Raw genomic sequence first — 11241 nt, 5'->3', positions numbered from 1 at the left:
AGACTCTTTGGAGCCTCTGGTGATAACATTTTGATCAACCAGTCAATATATAACCTTATTTTATGTGTGTTTCTGTTGAAAGATACCTTGTTTAGTATACATTGTTGATTCATTAACACTGAACTCACGTCCACCAGCACTAGAACTCATGACTAAATGGAGCTTAGCTAACATGCGTGTTTTCTTTGTAAGACACATCAAGCCTAGACCTAGACCACAAAAAGGACACGTGTAGAATATGGCAACTGACACAAGAAGGCAGTGTTGCCTCATTTGACCTCAGCTGGGAATGTGTGCCTCGGGCTACTCACATTTTTCATCTCTCTATGAGTGTCCATGAAGCTCTCTGTGAGTGTTGATTTTGGAGTTACAAATAAATTTTAGTGAGCACCTGTAGGTACATTTGAAAATACACAAATGGCTCACACCTGTAATCCCAGCACTTTGAGAGGCTGAGATAGGCGGATCACCTGAGGTCCGGAGTTCAAGACCAGCCTGGCCAACATGGTGAAACCCTGTCTGTACTAAAAAATACAAAAAATTAGTTGAGCATGGTGGCAGGCACTGGTAATCCCAGCTATTTGGGAGGCTGAGGCAGGAGAATCGCTTGAACCTGGGAGGCGGAGGTTGCAGTGAGCTGAGATCCTGTCATTGCACTCCAGCCTGGGCAACAAGAGCGAAACTCCATCTCAAAAAAAGAAAAGAAAAGAAAAAAGAAAATACACAATCCACGAATAATGAGGTTCAAATGTACTCCATAGAAAGTTAACAAAGCAGGCTTCACCAGCAGTGGGCCCTTTAATGTGAACTGACTTATTTGAAACTATAAGCTGAGCCCGTGCTCATAGTGAGATACGGTTCTTATTGTTGAGGGGCTTAAAATCCGGTGAAGGAGCTGGGCAAGGAATCAGATGCCTTATGCCTTAACAAAGCTGGGTCAGAATTCCCCATGGACAGGGAGAACTGTATCTGAGAGAACTACAGAGACATTTCCTGGCAGTGGGTCTTTAAAAAGGAGAAGGGAAGAGGATGAGGATTCTAGGCTCCCAGGAGACAGAAATGGTGAGGGAAGAGAGGCAGAAAGGGAAGCCATGGGACAACAAAGGAATGTTTGCTTCCATCACAGTTTTGTCTGGAGTCTGTACTCCATGTGCTAGTAACAATTGAAGAAAGGTCTGATGATGTGATTATAATCTGATTAACTTTTCTTGACATAGACACAGGGGAAAATTACATATAAAGAGGATTCCGTTTGGCAAAGAAAAATGTTTGTGGGATGACTCAAGTTCCTGAATATAATTTTTATTATACAAGATCTAGAGCTAAAGGGGGATATGATTTTATCAAGTCTCTTTTCTTTGTTTTTCGGAAATGATTAAGTAAGTATTCCAAGGTCCTAGAGTGACAAGGCTAGAACTATGGTCTCCTAATGTCAATGTCCACCCTGCATCATCTTTTAAAAATAGACTTTATTTTACGTCTATGTTATATTTTAGATCTATTTATTTACCAGTTTTAAGTTCACTGGGACCTACAATCTTTTAGAAGAACTGAGCAGAAGATACAGAGCATTCCCGTATATCCCCTGTCCCCACACAGGCATAGCCTCCCCCATCGTCAACATCCTCCACCATTTGTTACCATTCATGAACCAACATGGACATATCATTATCACCCAAAGTCCCTAGTTTATTTCAGGGTTCACTCTGGGTGTTGTACATTCTATGGGTTTAAACAAATTAATATTGACATGTAGCCACCATTATAGCATCATATAGAATAGTCTCACTGCCCGAAAAATCCTCTGTGCTCTGCCTATTCATCCCTCCTTCCCTCCAACCCCTGCCAACCACTGATCTTTTCATTGTCTCCATACTTTTCCAAAATTTCATGTTGGAATCATACAGTATGTAGCCTTTCCAGATTGGCTTCTTTCACTTAGTAATATGCATTTACTTTTCACTTAGTAATAAGTAATATGTAATAGTAATTAGTAATAAGTGAAACGTAATTAGTAATTAGTAAGTGAAATGTAAATGTAATTACTAAGTGAAAGAAGCCAATTACATTTATATCTTTCACTTAGTAATATGCATTTACATTTCCTCCATGTCTTTTCTTGGTTTGATACCTCATTTCTCTTTAGCACTGTATAATATGCCATTGTCTGGATGTACCACAGTTTATCTGTTTACCTACTGAGGACATCTTGGTTGCTTCCAAGCTCTGGCAATTACGAATAAAGTTGCTATAAACATTTATGAGCAGGTTTTTGTGTGGACATAAGTTCAACTCCTTCGGGTAAATGCCAACGAGCACGATTGATGGATTGTTTGGTAAGAGTATGTTTAGTTTTGTAAGAAACTTTCAAATTCTCCTTCACAGTGGCTGTATCGTTTTGCATTCCCACAAGCAATGGGTGAGAGTTTCGTTGCTCTATGTCCTCACCAGCATTTGGTGTTGTCAGTGTTTTGGATTTTTGCCACTGTTACAGATGTGCAGGGATAGCTCACTGTTATTTTAATTTGTAATTTCCTCTGACACATGATGTTGAGTCTTTTTTCATATGCTTATTTGCCATCTGTAGATCTTTGATGAGGTATCTGTTCCTATCTTTTGCCTCTCTCATTCTCCCCCACACTAGAATGTAAGTACTTGGATGTCAGGATGGTGTTACATCCTTTGCCCACTCCCAGGGCCTAATCCAGTGTGGTCAACAAATATTATACAGCAACAGTAGCTAGCATTTGTTGTTTATTACATGGCCTGGCATGGTGACTCACACCTGCACTTTCTGAGGCCGAGGCGGGTGGATCGCTTGAGGTCAAGAGTTTGAGACCAGCCCATGGTGAAACCCCATCTCTACTAAAATACAAAAGCTAGCTGGGCACAGTGGCGGGCACCTGTAATCCCAGTTACTTGGGAGGCTGAGGGAGGAAGATTGCTTGAACCCAGGAGGCAGAGATTGCAGTGAGCCAAGAATTTGCCACTGTACTCCAGCCTGGGTGACAGAGTGAGACTGTCTCAAAAAAAAAAAAAAAGTTGACTACATTCTCAGCCCCACACTAGATGTTTTATGTGCTGTCAGGAAGCTACAATGATGAATAGAAAGGAAAGGAAGAAGACCCACACTCTCTCTCAACACCCCCTACCCCTGACAGAGAGGCCAGCAGAACAGATTCAAGCAAATCCAAGGCTAAATGTGAAAGGGGTAAGAGAGGTAAGATCTTGGTATGTCACGTAAGCTCCCTAATCTGTATTTAACCTCATTTGTAAAATGGGCATAGTATGAATACCCACTTCAAGGGGTTCTTGGGAGGATTAAAACAGATAATATAGATGTAAAGTGTTTCACATAGGGCCAGGCACATATTGTTTAATAAACATTAGCAATATTTCTGGGGAAATGGGGCAACCCCCACCCCCTGCCTAATCAGGGCTGCAAGGCAGTGATAGAAAGAGGTCAGACACATGCCATTTCCACAATGCTCACCTAATGTCAGTAAAAGAGAGCAGGATAGATTCTACCCAGCTCTCCCCAAACACAGCTAGGGCACAGATGAACCGACCATGGTCACAAGCTGCCATTTGTTCCCTCACATTCAGTGATCCTAAGCAAGATACTGAACAACTTGGTGACTGGGGCAAGGGAGGCCTTGAACCTCCCCTTCTGGCATGGTTGCAATTGTTCCAAAACTTGGAGGAGGAGGTGGGGTGACAGATAGCCTAATCTACCCACTTTTCTCCCTGCCTAGGGGAGAGGTGGGCAGAGCAGCCAGAAGGCTGTTTGGGAGTCTTACTGGACTAGTTGAGGAAGACAAGTGGGGAGAAGATGAGGAATGGGATACTTCACTGCTTGACTGACCAGATACTCACATCACATGGGACTTGTTCTATGCCGATACTCAGTGCTTAACCCACGTTCACTCATTTCATCTTCCTGGCAATGAGGATGAGGCAAGTACCAGATTTCTATTGTCATTCTTTTTGGGGAAGGAGGAAACTGGGACCCTCAGTGGCTTAATAACTTGCCCAAAGTCATTAAGCTGGTAAGTGGCATAGCCAGGATCCAAATCCAGGTAGTGCCAGAGCCCATGCTCCTCACCACCAGGCCAGAAGAGGGGGTGGGTGTGTGTGAGAGACAGAGGAAAAGGTGTGTTTGCATAAGAGAGAAGGGTGTGTGTGTGTGTGTGTGTGTGTGTGTGTGTGTGTGAGAGAGACAGAGAGAGAGAGAGAGAGAAAAGAAGGAGGAAGAGGAAGAAGAAGAAGAGGAAAAGGAAGGAGGAGGAGGAGGAGGGTAAGAAGAAGAAGAGGAAAAGAAGGAGAAGGAGGAGGAAAAGAAGGAGAAGGAGGAGGATATGGTTTGACTGTGTCCCCACCCAAATCTCATCTTGAATTATAACTCTCACAATTCCCACATGTCGTGGGAGGAACCCAGTGGGAGGTGATCAAATTATGGGGTCAGTTCTTTCTGGTTCATAGAGGGTGTCTTCTTGCTGTGTCTTCACATGGTGAAAGGGCAAACAAGCTCTCAGGAATCTGTTTTATAAGGGCACTAATCCCATCCATTAGAGCTCTGCCCTTACTACAACCTAATCGCCTCCCCCAAACCCTGCTTTCTAACACCATCACCTTGGGTGTTAGGGCTTCAATGTATGAATTTTAGGGTGACATAAACATTCAGTTCATTGCAATAAAATACTGCCAGAGTTACCTCAAAAGTGTTTGATACCAGTTATCAGTGGGCACTCTCACCAACAAAGATGAGAGTTTGCATTTTTCATATTCTGGCAAACATTTAATATTGTCAGACTTTTAAATTTTTGCCAATATGGTGGATATAAAATATCTTATTGAAGTATTGATTTACAATTCCCTGATGACTAGTAAGTATGAGCATCTTTTTATATACTGATTGACCATTTGGAGTTTATCTTCTGTGAATTGCCTGTCCATAAACCTTGACCATACCATTCTTTAATTTCCTTTTTTGCTTTTTTTTTTGTGTGTGTGTGTTTTTTACACTTATTTGTATAGCTTCTTACATATTATGGATACTCAGTGTAAAAACTTTTTCTTCTAGGTTATCAATTGGTTTTTTTTCATTTTTCATTTTCTTTTTTTTTTTTTTTTTAGACGGAGTCTCACTCTGTCACCCAGACTGGAGTGCAGTGGCACTATCTCGGCTCACTGCAAGCTCCACCTCCTGGGTTCACGCCATTCTCCTGCCTCAGCCTCCCGAGTAGCTGGGACTACAGGTGCCTGCCACCATGCCCAGCTAATTTTTTTTGTATTTTTAGTAGAGACAGGGTTTCACCACGTTAACCAGATGGTCTCGATCTCCTGACCTTGTGATCCACCTGCCTCAGCCTCCCAAAGTGCTGGGATTACAGGCATGAGCTACTGCGCCCGGCCTGTTTTTTCACTTTTTAATAGTATTGGGTTTTTAAAGTTGTGGTAAAATATACATAGCATGAAATATACCATTTAATAATTTAGTGTATACAGTGCTGTAGCATTAAGTACATTCACATCATTGTGTATCACCAGCATCCATATCCAGAGCTTTAGGATCTTTCTCAATTGAAACTCTGTACTCAATAGCATTTGAGATTTTAATGCAGTCAAATTTATCAATCTTTTCTCTTAAGGGTTAGAAATCCTTCAGAAAGATACTCTCTAATATTTCCTCCCAAAAGTCTTTTTTTTTTTTTTTTTTTGAGACAGAGTCTCACTCTGTCACCCAGGCTGGAGTGCAGTGGCACAATCTTGGCTCTCTGCAACCTCGCCGTCCCAGGTTCAAGTGATTCTCCTGCCTCAGCCTCCTGAGTAGCTGAGATTACAGGCGTGGGCCAACATGCACAGCTAATTTTTGTATTTTTAGTAGAGACAGGGTTTCACCATATTGGCCAGGCTGGTCTTTAACTCCTGACCTCATGATCTGCCCGCCTCGGCCTCCCAAAGTGCTGGGACTACAGGCATGAGCCACCACGCCCGGCCTCCCAAATGTTTTAAAGATCCACTTTTCATTTTTATATCTTAATTTACCTGGAGATAATTTTAGGAAATTGAGTGAAGAGAGGATCTATTTTAATTTTTTCCACACAGATGACCAGTTGTCCTGGCATAGTTTTATTGATTAAACCATTCTTTTCTCTTTGATCTTTAATTTTAATTTTGTTATACATTATTTTCATTATGCAAGGATCCATTTCTGAAGTCTGTATTCTTTTGTCTTGGTCTGTTGCTCTCTCCCTGCACCAAACCACACTGTTTTAATTGCTGTAGGCAATTAAGGGTACCTTATTTCCTCTATCCTTTCACTACCTGATTCCTTCCAGAATTGTCTTGATTATTCTTGGTCCATTACCCTTTTATCTAATGACAGTACCAGCTTGTCAAATCCACACAAACTCTGGTCATGTTTCTTTTCTTTATTTTTTATCAGGAATTCAATTAGAGTTGTATTAGAAAATATTTATATCCATGAATATGGTCTATTTCTCTGATTACTTAAATCTCTTTTAATGTCTTTTAATAAAGCTTTATAATTGTCTCCACATACTCTTACATAGCTTTTGTTATATTTATTCATATATACCTTATATTTTCACACTGCTATTATAAATAATATTGTTTAAGCTATAGTTCAAGTTATTTATTGCTGGTATGAAGAGATATGTTTTTTTATATGTTGAACTTATATCTAGGAATCTAGATGAGCTGTCTACTAACTCTAATAATTTTTGTAACTAAGAAATAAGCTCAGAGATGTTAATTAATTTGCACCAAATCACATACCTAATAAATATCTTCCTTTCTGTTGGGAAGTAAAGAGAATGTCAGGATAAAAATTTGCATATATTTAGTTCAAGATTCATTTTCAACTTCTCTGACTCATTTGCTTATAAGGCTGCAAGGATTTATTGAAAGGCTCCTGTGAACTCATCTACATCCTAAGATGTCTGGACAGGGGAACAAGAAGATGCACAAGGAAGCATGGAATCATCTAATCCCAGAGAAATCAGGGATCTTGGAGTAAATCTACCCTAAACCTCATGGAAATATTTTCTGAAAGTGCTCCCTACAAAGCCATTTACTTATTCAACACATTCTTTGAGCATCTACTAAATGACAGCTTCCATGCCTGATGTTGATAAACAACAGTGAGCAAATCCTTAAGGCAATTATAATTTAGTGACAAACTGTAGTGAAAAAATCACACAAATAGATGGCCATGCATGGGGATAATGCCAGAAGGATGTAAATGAGGCTCTGAGAGTAGCAGGGTAGGGGTGGGACAAGCTGACCTTCTGTGGGAGGCAATCCTACAAGACTTGAGGAACAGGAGGAAGTCCATTGTGGCCAAAGCTGATTGAGAAGAGAGTGTATTAGCTGAAGCTGGAGGCTGGTGTGCTAAGGCCAGACCTTGCATGATGTGGGCCTTGCTAAAGATTTTTGTCTTCATCCTAAAATCAACACAAGTCACTAAAGAGTTTTAAACCCAGGAGTGAGTGACATGATCAGATCTGCATTTTAGGAAGGTCACTCATCTCTAATATGGAGAATACATTGGACAGGGCATGAATGGATGTGGAAAGACTAATTAAGAGGATATTATAGTTCCCAATGAGAGATAACAGAGACCTGGACTAGGTAATGGCACAGGTAAAATTGAGCTGAAAACCCAGTGGGTGTTTATTTTGTGCCAAGGGACATCATCCATGCATCATCTCATTTAATCACCACAGCATAAGACCCATGATATAGTGCCAGTCATCCCCAGTGGGTGAATGATGAAACTGAGGCTTGGAGAGGTTAAGTTTACACTGCCAACTAAGTGCAGACCTTAAGACTTAAGCCCAGCTAGAATCATTGTTAATTTTTTTTTTTTTTTTTTTTTTTTTTTTTTGAGATGGAGTTTCACTCTTGTTTCCCAGGCTGGAGTGCAATGGCATGATCTCAGCTCACTGCAACCTCTGCCTCCTGGGTTCAAGGGTTTCTCCTGCCTCCACTTCCCGAGTAGCTGGGATTACAGGCATGCGCCATCACACCCAGCTTATTTTGTATTTTTAGTAGAGATGGGGTTTCTCCATGTTGGTCAGGCTGGTCTCAAACACCTGACCTCAGGTGATCTGCCCACCTCGGCCTCCCAAAGTGCTGAGATTACAGGTGTGAGCCAGCTCGCCCAGCCAGAATAATTCTTTACTATGCTATACTTCTGTGGGTGAAGGTGGGAACAGAGGGGTGAAGGATGATCCTTAGGTGCTCCCAGACAGAATTCGAAAACTCCTAGCCAAAGGAGCAGGCTGAAAGGACATGAAATGTCAGGTAGATGCACTGGACCAGGAGACTGGGGGAGCTGATTCCAATCTCAGATCTTCACTCACTTCTTTGTCTGGATGACATCTTTTGTCCCTTCCAACACTAAGACTCTAGGATGATTATGTGACTTTGGAAAAGCCATGGATCTCACAGAATCCTGTTTTCTCATCAGTAAGATAGGGAAATGCCTCTCCACTGAGATGATACATTTGAAAGTGTTTTACAAACCTTAAAGAGACTTAAGACACCAGCTTCTGATTACAAGGATTACCTTCTCATGGAGCAGTTCACTCCATTTGGGGCAATTCTGCGAGTCAGAAAGCGTTTCTTCATCTTGATCTGAGATCAGCTTCGCTGAGTATTTCTTCCACTCTGATCCAAGCTGCTCTTAGGTGCTAAATCTAAGAACATTGCCCCTTCTCTCCCAGGACAGGGCTTCAGCATCAGAGGCTACTGTGCTGCCTCCTGTGTGGGCCTCACCTAACCCCGCACACCAGCAGCACCTGGAGCAAACTTCAGCCGGCATAGATTTCAGCCCTCCCAGCATTTCTCAACATTCTCTGGGCTGTCGGTGTCTGGGTTAAGATGTGGCACTCAGAGCTGAATACACAAGATTCCAGATACTGGCTGACAAACCTAGCTCCTCCCTCAGCTGGATTCTCCACTGCAGTTCTTGAAGTATGCAAGAGTTTAGTTTACAGGCCCTGATAGGCTGGCAGAGGGCTTCAGCTGTGGCTTTGAGGAACTAATTAATTCTTACACAACCTCCTGCTGCCTTTCCAAAAGGGCCTGTGCACCATTCATTCTTATAGGATTAAAAAAAAATTAACACATATAAATACAGGACTTTATAGATGATACAAATAAATCCTAAGGAAAATATTCACATGAACCTGGTCCTCTTCCTCATTGCCAGAGTTAGGTACCTTAATTTCATTAGTCAAAGTTTCCCATATTCTGGAGAGGAGGATTTCACTGGAAATTTGACAGATTTGAACAGAAAGGTAAAGTTGGATCAAGGCTTAGGAGGGAAGAATGATGGGAAACGGTTCAGCTGACTTTTATTGATAGGGGAAAAAATTCATTAAAAAGATGTGATGCTTTTTTTTTCCAATATCACCTCAAAAATGAGTTCCAAAGCTTTGAAACTTCAAATTCAATGCCAGGAGTCCTCAATAAAATGAATGTGTTGTCTAAGTAACTTGAAAAAATAAAAAGTGAGAGAACTAATTCCCTTGCCTCCATCAGAGAATTTCTTCTGTTTCAACCTGAATTTGAGAAGGGAACATTTATTAAGTCTAAGGTGGGAATATTTCAGGTGTTTTTTGTTGTTGTTGTTGTTGTTGTTTTTTAAATCACTGATGCTTGCCACAGATCTACTAACTAGAAACCAAGATATTTGATTAAATTTTAGCCCAGTGGAGTGCTTAGCTAGTTACAGATGAGGTCTACATAAAACCAACTGTAGTAGCCAGATAGCTTTCACTATAACATAAAACCTGATACAAGTAATGAAAAATTCCCTTTTGCTTCATTTCCCAACTTGCTGTCTTCACATTCACAGATTTCGTGTGCACTTTCTCCTCTCCACTGGTAGCATTATGACTTTTTCTTTTCCACATGTTCAAGATTTAATAACTTTGAGTACGGTCAATATGCCATTGCTGAGAGCTCAGGCTCCATTTCATGTGCTTCTAACCAACTAAGTAGACATCTTGGAGGAGATGCCAAATGTGTGTGATACTAACTCACTTGAAATAAACAAGATGTTCATGAAAATGACTTGTGCATAAACCCAGTCCCTCTGGCCTTAGCAATTCCAGTTTTATAGCCACTGCTTTTGGCTTTGGGCTGGGGTAGGCTGTAGGCCTTGCCTCTTCAAGTTGGTCTTCTCAGTACATTTCCAAAACAGGAGCTCATCAGGTAGAGAAAAGTAAAGCTGGATTTCAGATGACCTCAAAAGCAAGTGACCCCATTTCACACAAGGCCATGTATTTACCAATAAGTTCGATATTGAGGACTCCAGCTGCATTTTAACCTAGAAACATTGGGGCTAAATATGTAGGCCTTTACTTAGTTAATCAATTCACTAAATATTTACTGAGAATATATATTTGTCATCCTTTCAAAGCCTGTGGCCCATAGTTCATCTCAAATATAACTGGAAGGTTTTTCAGAAGCTGCTAAGTCCACACGGCTTAGTAGTTGACCAGATCTCAAGTTAGAGTTGAAGAAAGTTTCCATGTTTCCCTAAATCTTCTCTTTTCTAAGCTAAACACACAAAAGTAGCAAATATGACAGTGGTTTTCAGATCTTTAAGTACGGAGGTCTGTCCTGAAATGTGGGGCTCAGAATTTATCATAAAACTTGAATGCTTTGTACTAGTGCAGAGCCCCTCGTGGCCATTAGCTCCTTTTCTCCTGCAACTCTGCTCTAAGAAGACAGTCTATATATGTATTTGCTTTGGGAAGTCATATCAGACGGTGAGGTCACTTCTAGTTGGGCAATCCACACTTAGAGATTAACATGCATTAAAAGGAAGATATCTGAACTGGCCCTCAACACCCCTGATATTTACCGGTAGCAGGGAGAATCCATAATGTGAAGATGGGGAAGGGAGGAAGGGAATACACATTTATTGGAAGTCGACTGTGTGTTGGGAATTGTGGTACATGCTTCATATACCTAACCTTCTCACGAGGACCCTAGGAAGTAAGTATCATTTTAGTTCCCACGTGTGTTTGTTCTGAACAAGTTTCACTGCAAATAACACAGAGATTGACAACAAAGACTCGTCTCTAAAAATACGAAATCTGGAGGCAGGCTGCCCAAGCTTTCCCAGGAGCTCTGGGAGCCGTCAGGGACCAGGCCTTTTCCATCTTTCTGCTCTGCTGTCCTTAGTGTGTAGGCCTTCCT

The sequence above is a fragment of the Rhinopithecus roxellana genome, chromosome 9 (assembly GCF_007565055.1).
Source record: "Rhinopithecus roxellana isolate Shanxi Qingling chromosome 9, ASM756505v1, whole genome shotgun sequence".
Taxonomy (NCBI): Eukaryota; Metazoa; Chordata; class Mammalia; order Primates; family Cercopithecidae; genus Rhinopithecus; species Rhinopithecus roxellana.
This window is presented reverse-complemented; position numbering follows the sequence as displayed.